Source organism: Astyanax mexicanus, chromosome 1, assembly GCF_023375975.1.
Source record: "Astyanax mexicanus isolate ESR-SI-001 chromosome 1, AstMex3_surface, whole genome shotgun sequence".
In the NCBI taxonomy this organism is placed as follows: domain Eukaryota; kingdom Metazoa; phylum Chordata; class Actinopteri; order Characiformes; family Acestrorhamphidae; genus Astyanax; species Astyanax mexicanus.
This window is the reverse complement of record NC_064408.1, coordinates 101,864,924-101,877,057: the sequence shown is the minus strand read 5'-3', so window position 1 is coordinate 101,877,057 and position 12,134 is coordinate 101,864,924.

Genomic DNA, 12,134 nt, shown 5'->3' with positions numbered 1-12,134 from the left:
ATTAGCTAGCTTATTCACTGTTCAGAGATCAGTATTTTCTAAATTTAGCACTTTTAATACTGCTGGAGCAGTATTATTAGAGTTAGATGCTAATCGCTAAGCGTTCACCGTTCAGAGGTGAGTTATCGGCCTGTAAGTCTGTGCTGCTTTGCCTGGCTAGCATTAGCTAGATGCTAAGCGCTAACTCTCTCAGAGGTGAGTTTTATCAGCCTGTAATCTGCTTGTTTACCGTGTTAAAACAAGCTACGGGGGACGAATCGCTAGCTAATATCTCACTGTCTTACCAGAACACGCAGGATTACTCAGTGTAACGCTGTCGTTTAAGTTTGGGTTAACTTTACTAGTTTAGGTGACTAGCTAGCGTGCTAGCGGATAGCTATGCTAACGCTGGTGCAGCAAGCCTTAGTGGACATCTGGAAATCTAAGCTTACTGTAAATAAACTGAAGCACGTTACTCACCCAAATAAACAGTTTTCAGGAGAGGAATCTGTGTAGATTAATATCCAGCACTCGTTTGACTTTGAAAGAGCTAGATTTGTATACTGAGACGCTCCACCGGCAAGCGACCACCCCCGGTGGGGGAAGGGAAACATGGCGCCACCCCTGTTCACTTTGATATAGGCACCCTTTCTAGTGTCATTTAACGCGCCTTATAATGCGATGCGCCCTATGTATGGAAAAATAGCAGAAAATAGGCGTTCTTTGATAGTGCGTCTTATAATACGGTGCGCCTTATAGTCCGAAAAATACGGTATATATATATATATATATATATATACAGCTCTGGAAAAAAATAGGAGATCACTTCAGTTTCTGATTCAGGTTCTCTGATTTTGCTATTTATAGGTTTCAATTTGGTCAAATCAAAGAAACTCGTCATTTTTAAGTGCTCTCTTATTTTTTTCCAGAGCTGTATATAAAAATGTGTCCACTCACTGTCCTCCACTCTACTAGACACTCCTACCTATATCTGCTCCAGCATGTAGTTGTAAAGCCAGTGACAGAAGCTTTTGAAGAATCTGTTGATGCACAGTTTGTGTTGGTTGGTTATCATCTAGTTCTTCATCAGTGCTCACAGGATGCTACCCACTGGACGTTGATGGCTGGATCTTTTTAGTTGGTGGACTTTTTTTAGACCAGCACTGACACCTTGGTGTTTTAAAACTCCAGCAGCACTGCTGTATCTGATCCACTCATGCCAGTGCAATACACACTACAAGAGTAACAAACAAACAAAAATATGTAAAACATATAAAACATTTCAAGTTGTTTAAACTCAGCAACATAAGTTCCCCTGCTGCCTTAAAAAGCTGAGTTTACTCAACTTGATAAAAACCTTTGTATTAATTCAAGATGTTAAGTTAAAACAACTTAAGTGTTTAATTTGTCCTTTTTAAAAAATATATCTGTTTAGTCAACAATTCATCTTTCGTTTAACACACACTTTCAAGTTAATAAAACTTTAGTAATATTCAGATAACTTATCATTTTAAGTTAACCAAAGGAATTCTCATCATATTTAGTGTATTATTATGTAACTGCCAATACTGACAGTATAATACTGGAGCAGTATAAGAGTAAACTCTGTAGCTCCAAGCCAACATACTGTGATCACGAGGAACACAGAATAAAGTTAATGTGCTCTTACAATCTACAACACTGAGGCCTGCCAATCAACACGCCCAGGATAAGGTAGCTTTGGGCAACAGACAACACAAAGATGGTAAGTTAGGGAGAGGCCACACCCAATATGCAAATATATGGTTCCAGGAACCTATAGGAAAGCTGCATGAACCAACACTGTAGAAAGAGCATTGACACATGTAGTGAATAAAAGTTTTTTTTTATTGGCTCAACAAACATTTCAAAGTTTTCAGGTTGAAATTCTCTAAACTCATTTTATTGAGTTGTACTGACCAGTAAGTTCACTCAACTTGATAATATTAGTTCTCCTGACTAAAACACAGAATTACTTTTTAGAGTGTAGAAAGTGCAGTGATCATTTATTTTAAGTGGACCAGCAATCCCAGCAAAATGCCCACCCCAGTTTGACATAGCCACTGGGCCCCTCTCTGTAGGGGGCCAAGCATTCCAGGAAGTACGTCCGTGAAAGCCTTAATACTACACTGTAAACCCAGAAGTTGTTTGAACTCAAATAAATTAAGTCTGTTTTACATAAAATTGGAGATTTCTAAACAATACTCAACTATTTTGAGTTAGTTGAACATTTGTGGGCACATATACACTTAAACTGAGATCTTTGAGTTGAATCATGTTATAATAACTGAGTTTAGTCTGTTGTCATTAATAGCTTCTTTTCCATTGGCTCCTGTCACAACCTATTTGCATACTGGGTGTGTCCAATAAAAAATAGTTGAATGAAACCAGAAAGAAGACTAAATACAGTTCAGGAAAATAAAAAGTCTGAATATATGTATATGTATTCGTTAAGTTCACTGTACTTAAAAATTATGTTACCTGAACTTAAAATTTATTAGGTAATTGGTTACAACAAAAGTTTTGAGTTTAGTCAACTTATCGGGTAGTACAGTAGAGGGCACATGACTTTGGGGGAATTCAAAGAGAGTTAGACAGCCATATCCTTTGTCATCTCCCCTGTGCCACTGCAATGAAGGAACGTACTAATTGGCTTTTGATGTCCTTATTTACTAAAGTGTGTTGTCATTTAGACCTGGCTCTCTGGAGAAATCTGCTGCACATCTGCCACAGTGAATTTAAAATGATCTAAAACCTCAACCACCCCATAAACCTCCACACAGTGGACTCATGACAAATTTACTGATTTTGCTACAACAGAATGTAAGCATTTGAAAAGCATTCACTGGGTGCTTCTGATTTCCCGTTTTTTGCAAATTCATCTGATTCGTATGCTGGCTGATGTACTTTGACGCCCACTGTTCAGGGCTGTGTGTGAGATCTAATTAGGCCTGTGTGGTCGGAGCTGTCCTGAGTCTGCGTGTTTTTGTACGTTGAAAGACCTTAAATGGTTGTTGTTTGGTTTCCCTTTTGCATGGATATTTTGGATGTGTCTCGGGGGACAGGGCTCCGAGTGTTCTCTCCCCTCGTCAGGACATTCATTATTCAAGGTGAGTAAAACCTCCAGCTGCTGCCTGTCTGGCTAAAACAGCTCCAGCGTCCATCTGAGCCCATCCAAAGGCTCCTCGCCCTCCAGGACTGGCACTATATGCACACAAACAGCTTCTTACTATGCATGACCATTAGATCTGCTCACATATTCAGCATTGCTTGTTTTTCTCTTTGCAGGTATAGCTTGTTATTTTCCAGTTTCAGGGTCACATCGTGTTCGTGATTGTTTAATACTAATAAATCTAGAGTCTATGATGAAGAACTAGACTAGACCATAAACTGTGCAGCAACAGATGATGTGGCTAGATACATGATATGAGTGAATCAGGCACCTAAATGTTGCTTTAAAGTAGGAAACCCAAAAACATATAGACAATATTAGTTAGAAACTTACCAAACATGAAAAGTTAGAGGATGTCTGGCACTAATGGTGCATAAACAAGGTTTTAGCTTTGCACCAGCAGGGTAGGCCAACAAGGTAGCAGTTTCCAATAAAGTGGCCAGTGATTTTGGAGAGGAAACTGTAATAGAGATTGATTCCTGTCACAGCGTTTATAGACCAACGTTTTTTTGTACACAGCAAGTGCCAATATCAGCAGAGAGGCTGAGGGGGTCATCGTCCAGTGGAGCACGTACCTCCCATCTAAAAAGGAACAAAGCCTCAACAAGGGGCCACACTCCAACAGGAGATATTGACCACAGCACTTCCAGAGAGATATAGGACAGAGAAAAAGTGGAGAAGTTAATGAAGGGAACAGGCCTTCTGAACAGTTAAAGTCAGCTGGGGTAAAGTTTATATATATAAAGTTTATATATATATCACAAAAGCAGCCATTCGTTTATTTTGGATACAGTCGTCTGTAAACACCAACAGTTTATTGTACAGTTACAATCGGACAAAGTGTTACGTTTAATCTTTTAGAGTACCATATACTGTAAGTGTTAATTTGGATTATTGTATATACCATCATCTGTTTTGCATTTATCATCACTTACTTAATTTGTAAGATGCTAATTTCCACTTTCTTGACATTAAATAAGCAATGTTAAAACAATAAATCAGGTTGTTTCTCTTTATGTAAAGTATTTCTAAAGTGTTGCATTCAGATTCTGTACTATTAATGCTGTCCAATCTTAGTGATGTAAATCACTTTTATCTGTCTATTTACTGTATAACCTAATAGATGTTTTACGGTTTTGCAGACACTTGTGACACACCACTGGCTGTACCAACTACCTCAGGAAGAATGACACAACACTAAGTGGCTCTACTTTGTCAAGATTGTCAAGTCTGTTCAAAATAAATGTAAAGTTGTACCAAATTTACTGGAAGCCATTACATTTTTTAATAGCAATTACAAATTAAATACTACTGTTTTACTATTAAATACCATATTAGGCACTTGATAACATTAGGCACTTCACAAATCACATCTCAGATTGACTAAAATCAGCATTAAAATTAGTCTGATCACAAGTTAAACACATGCACTAAAAAAACAAAATATATCATAATATTACATTTTAAATAAAGTATATTATGTTAGCCTCAGCATAATGTTAGCCTAATTTTAGCAACTACAACATTATTCCAAAGTGTTAATGTGTCAGTAAAAGTGTTAATGTCTACTTAAAATGTCATAATAATGACTCAACGTTTCAGTTAGAGTGGCCTACTACGAGTTGCCATCAGTGTCCCTCAGAGGAAAACACTGAAAACAACAAATACAAATTCATAGCAAGCTAATACTGCAGTGCAAAATGGTTCATGTTAATATGTACATTTTTATATATAAACAGTAAAATGTGTCATTAGTACAATAAAACATATTAAGCTACCATTAGATGGATAACTATGAAAATCTATATTCATAATATATGAATATTTTGGATAATCACAACCCACTAAACCAAGATGAACGGATTGAGTTTTTGTAGCAGGAGTGGCATAAAGTTATCCAAAAGCAGTGTGTAAGACTGGTGGAGGAGAACATGCCAAGATGCATGAAAACTGTGCTTAAAAACCAGCGTTATTCCACAAAATATTGATTTCTGAACTCTTAAAACATTATGAATATGAACATTTTTATGTCGAATTTGGGAGAAATGTTGTCCGTAGTTTACAGAATAAAACATGAGTGTTTATTTATATTTGTGTGTGTTTTCTCTCATACATGCCTTTAAAACAGACTCTAAACAGGGATAAGGGATGTTGTTCTCGTGAGATGGTGTACAGTTGCAGTGCAGCAGGCCTGTGGAGTCATCTGCCAGGCAGCGAGCCGACCGGTCCCCTAAGTGTGTGTCGAGCTCTCCGCTTCAGCGCCCTCTTCACACACACTGTCCCCTCAGCGACCGCCTGGCGATGTGCCTCGGCCAATGCTGACTAGATGACTGATGTCACCAGTGTGGACACACATGCACTGCCTCCACTGCCTCATCTCGCTCTCATGTGAACAGGTTAGACTGGAGGTTCAGCCGCTACTGTGAGCCCCAGTAGATCCATGCTGGAATGGGTTTCCAAAGATAAAAGTGTCTGTGTTTGGTACAAATCAAAAGAAGTTAGCTGAATGTCACAGGTTTCTTTAAAATCTGCTCAATTGGAATAAAAATGTGAGCTTCATTTGGACTAATTCACCTGTAGGCTGAGTTAGCACATGCACTGTCTTACTGATAAAAGTTTGATCATGTTGTTGAGAAATAGTCACATTTCTTTAGATATGAAGCACCTCATGGACCCAGCATGAAAGGCCATCAGATTGTTGCACTGTTCACACTACACAAGTTGCTGCATTATAATCTGCAATATTTAAGTCATTGTAAAATTTTATTTTGCAGAAACTTAAAAAAGTGCCTCAAAAGAAATTATAGAAGACAATATAAAAGAGTATGTGTTAAAAACTATTTAAAGGTCTAAATAACCTTTTAGAGGTACACGTTCTTTTTTAAAGCTAATATCAGTTTTGGAATTTGGGGGATTTGGGGCCCTCTCTGGTGAGAATGGGATTGCACCTAGCATGTAGAAGAATCATTTTAAACTGGGCGGGTGTGATGCGGTCTCCTTTCAGAGCTGATGAATCCGATTCCAGGTTATGTTCAGTCAGAGAGAGAGAGAGAGAGTGTGGTCACGGAGCTCTTTTCATCATTCAAACGCCAATCCAATATTAATCCTGGTTCTATCATGTTCCTTTTTTGCTTCAGAGCTTGCGTCGCTTCTTCGTTTCTTTGTTTTTACTATAGGCGAATGAGACCTTCTGAAGTCTCCATTGCTCGACAAGCCACTCACATGCAGTAAAACTGAGCTGAATCCTCTTTTAGAAGCTGTACATGTGACGTACGTTCATATAGGCGTTTGACGTGGCCAGAAAAATTCACTTGAAAAGCAAACAACACACAACTAAATTTTTAGAATGAATAATTAAATTTGGCTTAGCAGGAGTGGTCTTTGCAGCACACTGGTAGCATTAAACACTATATTTTGTCCCTTTTCCACTCAGAAATGCTTCTGCTTTCAGTTTAGAACCAAAATAATATAGACTGCCAATTTATATAAGCAGTATTAGGCAATAATTGGCAACCTTTGCTTCTGGGCTCCCTGTTTTACATGCATTTATGGACAAGCTGCGAGATACAGAACCATTGAAAGTAACAGTGCTTTCACACTGTGTAAAGAAGAAACATTTTAAAGAACACAGAAGTAAGAATGGAAAAAGAGCAGATAGCTTGATAGGTAGCTTGCTTGATTAGTCAGCATGCTAACCCTGCCATGCTGATATGTACACCCACACCTGTCACTGTGAGCGGCCTTAAACACCTACAAAAAGAAACCTGGTGGTGGCGAGAGTGGCTTGTCTTCTGCCTGTATGAATGCAGGATCATTTGTATGGACTTTCTTAGTACAGAATCCACTATATTGATCACACCCACCTGCAAAAAGTGTAGGTAAATATTCAAGGAGATTCAAGGATTCAAGGAGATTTTATTGTCATTCGCATCACATGTGGTACATGAGGTGGAACGAAATTGTGATCTCACGATCCAGTTTTACACCCAAAGAGCTGTTATTAATAGATATATAGATAAAAAAAGAATACAATAAAAGAAATAGAATATACAAAATAGATAGATAAATATCCCAAAGAATAAAAAAAATAAATAGAGAGTAGAAAGGTTCAGCAACATGAAGTCCAGAGTGCAAGTGTGCTATAGCAGCATGATAATGTGAATTAGAGCAGTGGAGATAAAGTGTCTCAGTGCAAGTAAAGTGACCATGTTGGTAAACAGTAAACAAGAATTTGTCCTTGGTGTCAGTGCAGTGTGTTTGTTAAGTGGAGTTTAAGAGTCTTACAGCTTCCGGAATGAAGCTGTTTCTGAGTCTTGTTGTTTTGCACTTAATGCTCCGCAGCCTCCGGCCTGAGGGGAGTGGGACAAAAAGTGCGTGTGCTGAGTGGGTGGGATCCTTCCTGATGCAGGTGGCCCTTTTCCTGCATCTGGAGGTGTAAATGTCTGTGGTGCTGGGGAAGCTAACTCCAACAATCCTCTGTGCAGCCTTCACCACCCTCTGCAGAGCTTTCCTGTCTGCAGCAGAGCAGCTTCCATGCCACACGTTGATGCTGGAGCACACGACGCTCTCCACCACACATCTGTAGAAGGAGGTGAGGACTGCGCTCCCGAGTCCAGCTCGTCTCAGCCTCCTGAGGAAGTAGAGCCGCTGATGTGCCTTCCTGACCAGAGTGGAGGTGTTGTTGCTCCAGGTGAGGTTGCTGGTCAGGTGCACACCCAAGTACCTGTAGCTGTCAACCACTTCCACCGCAGATCCTCCAATGTGCAGGGGGAGGTGGGCATGCTTGCCCCTTCTGAAGTCCACAATCATCTCCTTTGTCTTTTTTACATTGATGCAGAGGTTGTTTTCTCTGCACCAATCCTCCAGGTGTTCCACCTCCTGCCTGTAGCTGGACTCATCTCTGTTCATGATGCATCCAACCACTGCTGTGTCGTCCGCAAACTTCACAATATGACAGCCTGGATGGAGAGGTGAGCACTCATATGTGAGCAGTGTGAACAGGAGGGGGCTCAGCACACAGCCCTGAGGGGAGCCAGTGCTGAGGATTATGGAGGGGGAGGAGATGTTGTGAATCCTCACAGACTGCGGCCTGTTGGTCAGGAAGTCTAGGACCCAGTTGCACAGGGAAGAGCTCAGTCCAAGTAAGGAGAGTTTGGTTATCAGTGTCTGAGGAATCATGGTGTTGAAAGCAGATGTGAAGTCCACAAAGAGCATCTGAACGTAGGAATCCTTCTGCTCCAGGTGGGTGAGGGCAGTGTGGACCACGGAGGAAATGGCATCCTCTGTGGATCGGTTCTTCCTGTATGCGTACTGGTGTGGATCCACAGTGATGTTGATGGTAGCTTTGATGTGGGTCTGAACCAGTCTTTCAAAGCACTTTGTGACTATCGGAGTGAGGGCTACTGGCCGGTAGTCATTCAGACCTGTCACTGTGGAGCTCTTTGGGACCGGGATGATGGTGGCGGTCTTCAGGCAAGTGGGGACAGCTGCCTGGATGAGGGACGCGTTGAAAATGTCGGCCAGGACGTCCGAGAGCTGGTCTGCGCAGTCTTTTAGCACCTGTCCGGGGATGTTGTCCGGGCCGGCAGCTTTCCGGGGGTTAATCCTCCTCAGCGTCCTCCTTACTTCTGCTGGTGTCACGCTGTGGGAGTCTGGTGCTGGTAGGTGCGTCAGGGTTCTCAAAGCGGGCGTAGAACGTGTTGAGAGCCTCAGGCAGGGATGGGTCTTTGGACCTTTGTGCAACGTTAGATTTGTAGTCCGTGATGCACTTGATGCCCCTCCACATGCTCTGTGGATCCTGGGAGGAAAAGTGTCCCTGGATTTTCTGAGCATATGCAGCTTTTGCCCTCTTAACTCCAGCAGTCAGCTCTCTTCTAGCCCTCCTGAGTTCATCCGAGTCTCCAGATCTGAAGGCAGCATCCCTGGCTTTCAGCAGGGAACGCACAGATTCCTCCAGATCCAGCTCCCCCTCACACTCAGCAGCCTCCCTGAAGACCTGCCAGTCTGTGCAGCCGAAGCAGTCCTGCAGCACAGCGGCGCCGTCACTGGGCCACACCGTGATGGTTTTCTGTGTGGGTTTTGAGCGTCGCAGTGGGGGGTGGTATGCGGGGACCAGCATGATGGAGATGTGGTCCGATAGCCCGAGGTGGGGGCGGGGGAAGGCTTTGTAAGCGTCTTTCACAGAGGAGTAAACACGGTCCAGCGTGTTATTACCTCGCGTTGGAATGTTCACGTGTTGGTAAAACCTCGGCAGTGTGTTCTTCAGTTCTATGTGGGTAAAATCCCCCGCTACCACGTAGAACGCGTCCGGATGCTTGTTCTGAAGCAAGCTGATGTTGTCATAAAGCTCCTTCAGCGCGTTGTTAGCATTAGCATCCGGTGCTATGTAAACAGCAATCACGAACACCGCCGAAAACTCACGAGGCAGATCGTGGGGACGACACTTCACAGTCAGCTGTTCTGTCGCCTCAGAGCAGTGGCTGTTTACCAACACGCAGTTTGTGAACCAACCTTTGTTTATGTAGATGCACAAGCCGCCCCCCCCCGGATAGCTGGCTGCGGTCCGCTCGGAAGAGCTGCCGGCCGGCGAGCTGGAAGGCTGAGTCCGGCATGGTCTGGTTCAGCCAGGTTTCCGTGAGACAAATCACAGCGCAGTTCCTCATCTCCTCAGAAACATTCATCCTCAGCCGCAGCAGGTCCAGCTTGTTATTCAAAGAGCGGACGTTAGAGAGGAAAAGCAACGGAATCGGGGGTTGGTTAGCATTAGCCTTTAGCCTGGCTAGCACCCCAGCGCGTTTTCCTCTCTTCTGACGCCGCTCGCACCGCCTCCTCCTCTTGCCCTTTGTCTGCAGCGATCCGCTCCCCCACGCCGGAGCGCGGAGGAGCTGCAGCTCGCCCAGCGTAGCTCGGATATTATTGTCCATAGTTGCTGTTTTACTGACCAAACTGTCCTTAATCCTCAGAAGTTCGGTTCTGCTGTAACTCACACGCGTGGGGCGTAAAGTTGGGTTCAGAACCGACGTAAAAACAGCTCAAAATAGGGTGTTCGCTAGGAGCGTGAGAAGCCGCTGCACTACTGCGCGCCGCCATCTTTGGCCAAATCTATGGTCAGTAATTAGCATTGTTATACAGTAAGTGTTAATTAGTGCCACAGTACAATACAAGCTTGCCTTTACAGTAAATTGCCTTTGTACGCCTACACTGTCTGTTTGCTTGGAATAACAAATCCTGCTTATATTCAGATCAGCCTGGGATATATCAAAAAAGACCTTGTGAAAAAAAGCTTCAGAAGTTACTTTGTGAATAAAATTTATTTCACCATAAGCCTATTTTGTTTATTAAAGCTATAATAAATCCATTTCAAAGATGAGAAGTCAATTAAAAATGTGCTTCAATGATCAGCGATAATTGACACTGGGTCCAGTGGCACAGCAGGAGTTGCTCTACGTCATTCAAACATTTAGAGCGGAATTGTCCTCAGTTCTTTTTTAGTAGTATAGAGTTTTTAGACTCTATACTTATTAGAGTATTAAAAGATATAGAAAATGGATCATACTGTGGATCGAAAAGGATGTGGAGCTGATAAAGAAACTCACGAGTTCAAAACTGTTCCAAACCTCAACGTCAATAAATGTGCCAGACATGTTGTGTCTGTGTAAAAGCAGAAAAGGTTCTTCTCCCTGCAGGTTTTTTAAGAAGAACCTGCTCAGTGATTCTGCTGAAAAAAGGAAGTTTTAATGAAAGCACATGTGAGCAAATTAAACACTCAAACATCTGATATCAGGGTTAATTTTTAATGTTTCTGACACGGGCCTTTATACACCTACAAATCCTGTTTATATTCAGAGGAACTTTGGATGCTTCAGAAGATCAAAAAGCTCAGAAGACAATCAAAAATGCATTGCAACAGTCAGAATTGACAGTAGGTGTTGGTGAGGACCACTATGGAGGACTGTATGTGTGGGTTCTGATGATGGGATGTGTGTTGTATGGGGGGTGTCGGTCAGAACGCCATGAAGCAGTTGTCTCCTTTTCGTTTCTTTATTAAACTTCACACTTCAATTACATGTGCAAGAGTCTCAGTTGTGTGTGGTCTGTAAAATACAGAATAAGGCTAATCAAAATACTGAATTAAACTAACAAATATAAACTGACTGGACTAATAAACCTTCTTGACATTACTTCAATTATTTAAACATAGCTGGATTAGCATGACTTGCACTTTAACTATACAATAAGCCAACAATGCTAACTTTCCGCTTAGCATGCTAATCACGATAGTTGCACATAAACACTAAGACATACAAACTCCGATAACTACCTACTAAAATAACTCTCTAATATCTCGACACTTAACAACACTTACTTGGTTGGAATACACGCACACAACTCCTCACATGCTATCATCTTGAGGCTGTGATCCAGACAACCTGAAGTGGTAACTTGCCTGAAGCAACAGAGTAAAACTAAACAGCAGTAGAACTAAACTAAATCTGCACGCGTAGGGGGCGGGGCTAAGCTTCAATGCCAGAGTCTTTCTTACAGAAGGTGTGCAGGAATTGCTCTACATTATTTGTTGCTCTAATTATTAAGTTTATTATTGTGTGGTAGTTAGAGTCCGGACTACCACACAAGACCTTCTAAACTGGTTCCATCAAGCTTTACTATCACTTCAGATCTGAAGATATCAGCAGGTGTTCTGTGTATTCTTCCACTGTAAGAAGATGAGTCAGTAATGTGGGACTGAAAGAATGTGAAGCTAATCAAGAAGCTCATGAGCTCAAAACCTCAACGTCCAGACCTCAGCGTCATTAAATGTGAAAAGCAGAAAATGCGCTTCTCTCTGCAGGTTTCTTCAGTAGAACGGAATGGAAGCAGTAATGAAGGTAAAGTGTGGACATGTTAATCCTTTCAGACCCTGAGTCCATTACAATGGACAGCATGTGTTTCCCTTTTTTTTAGGCTA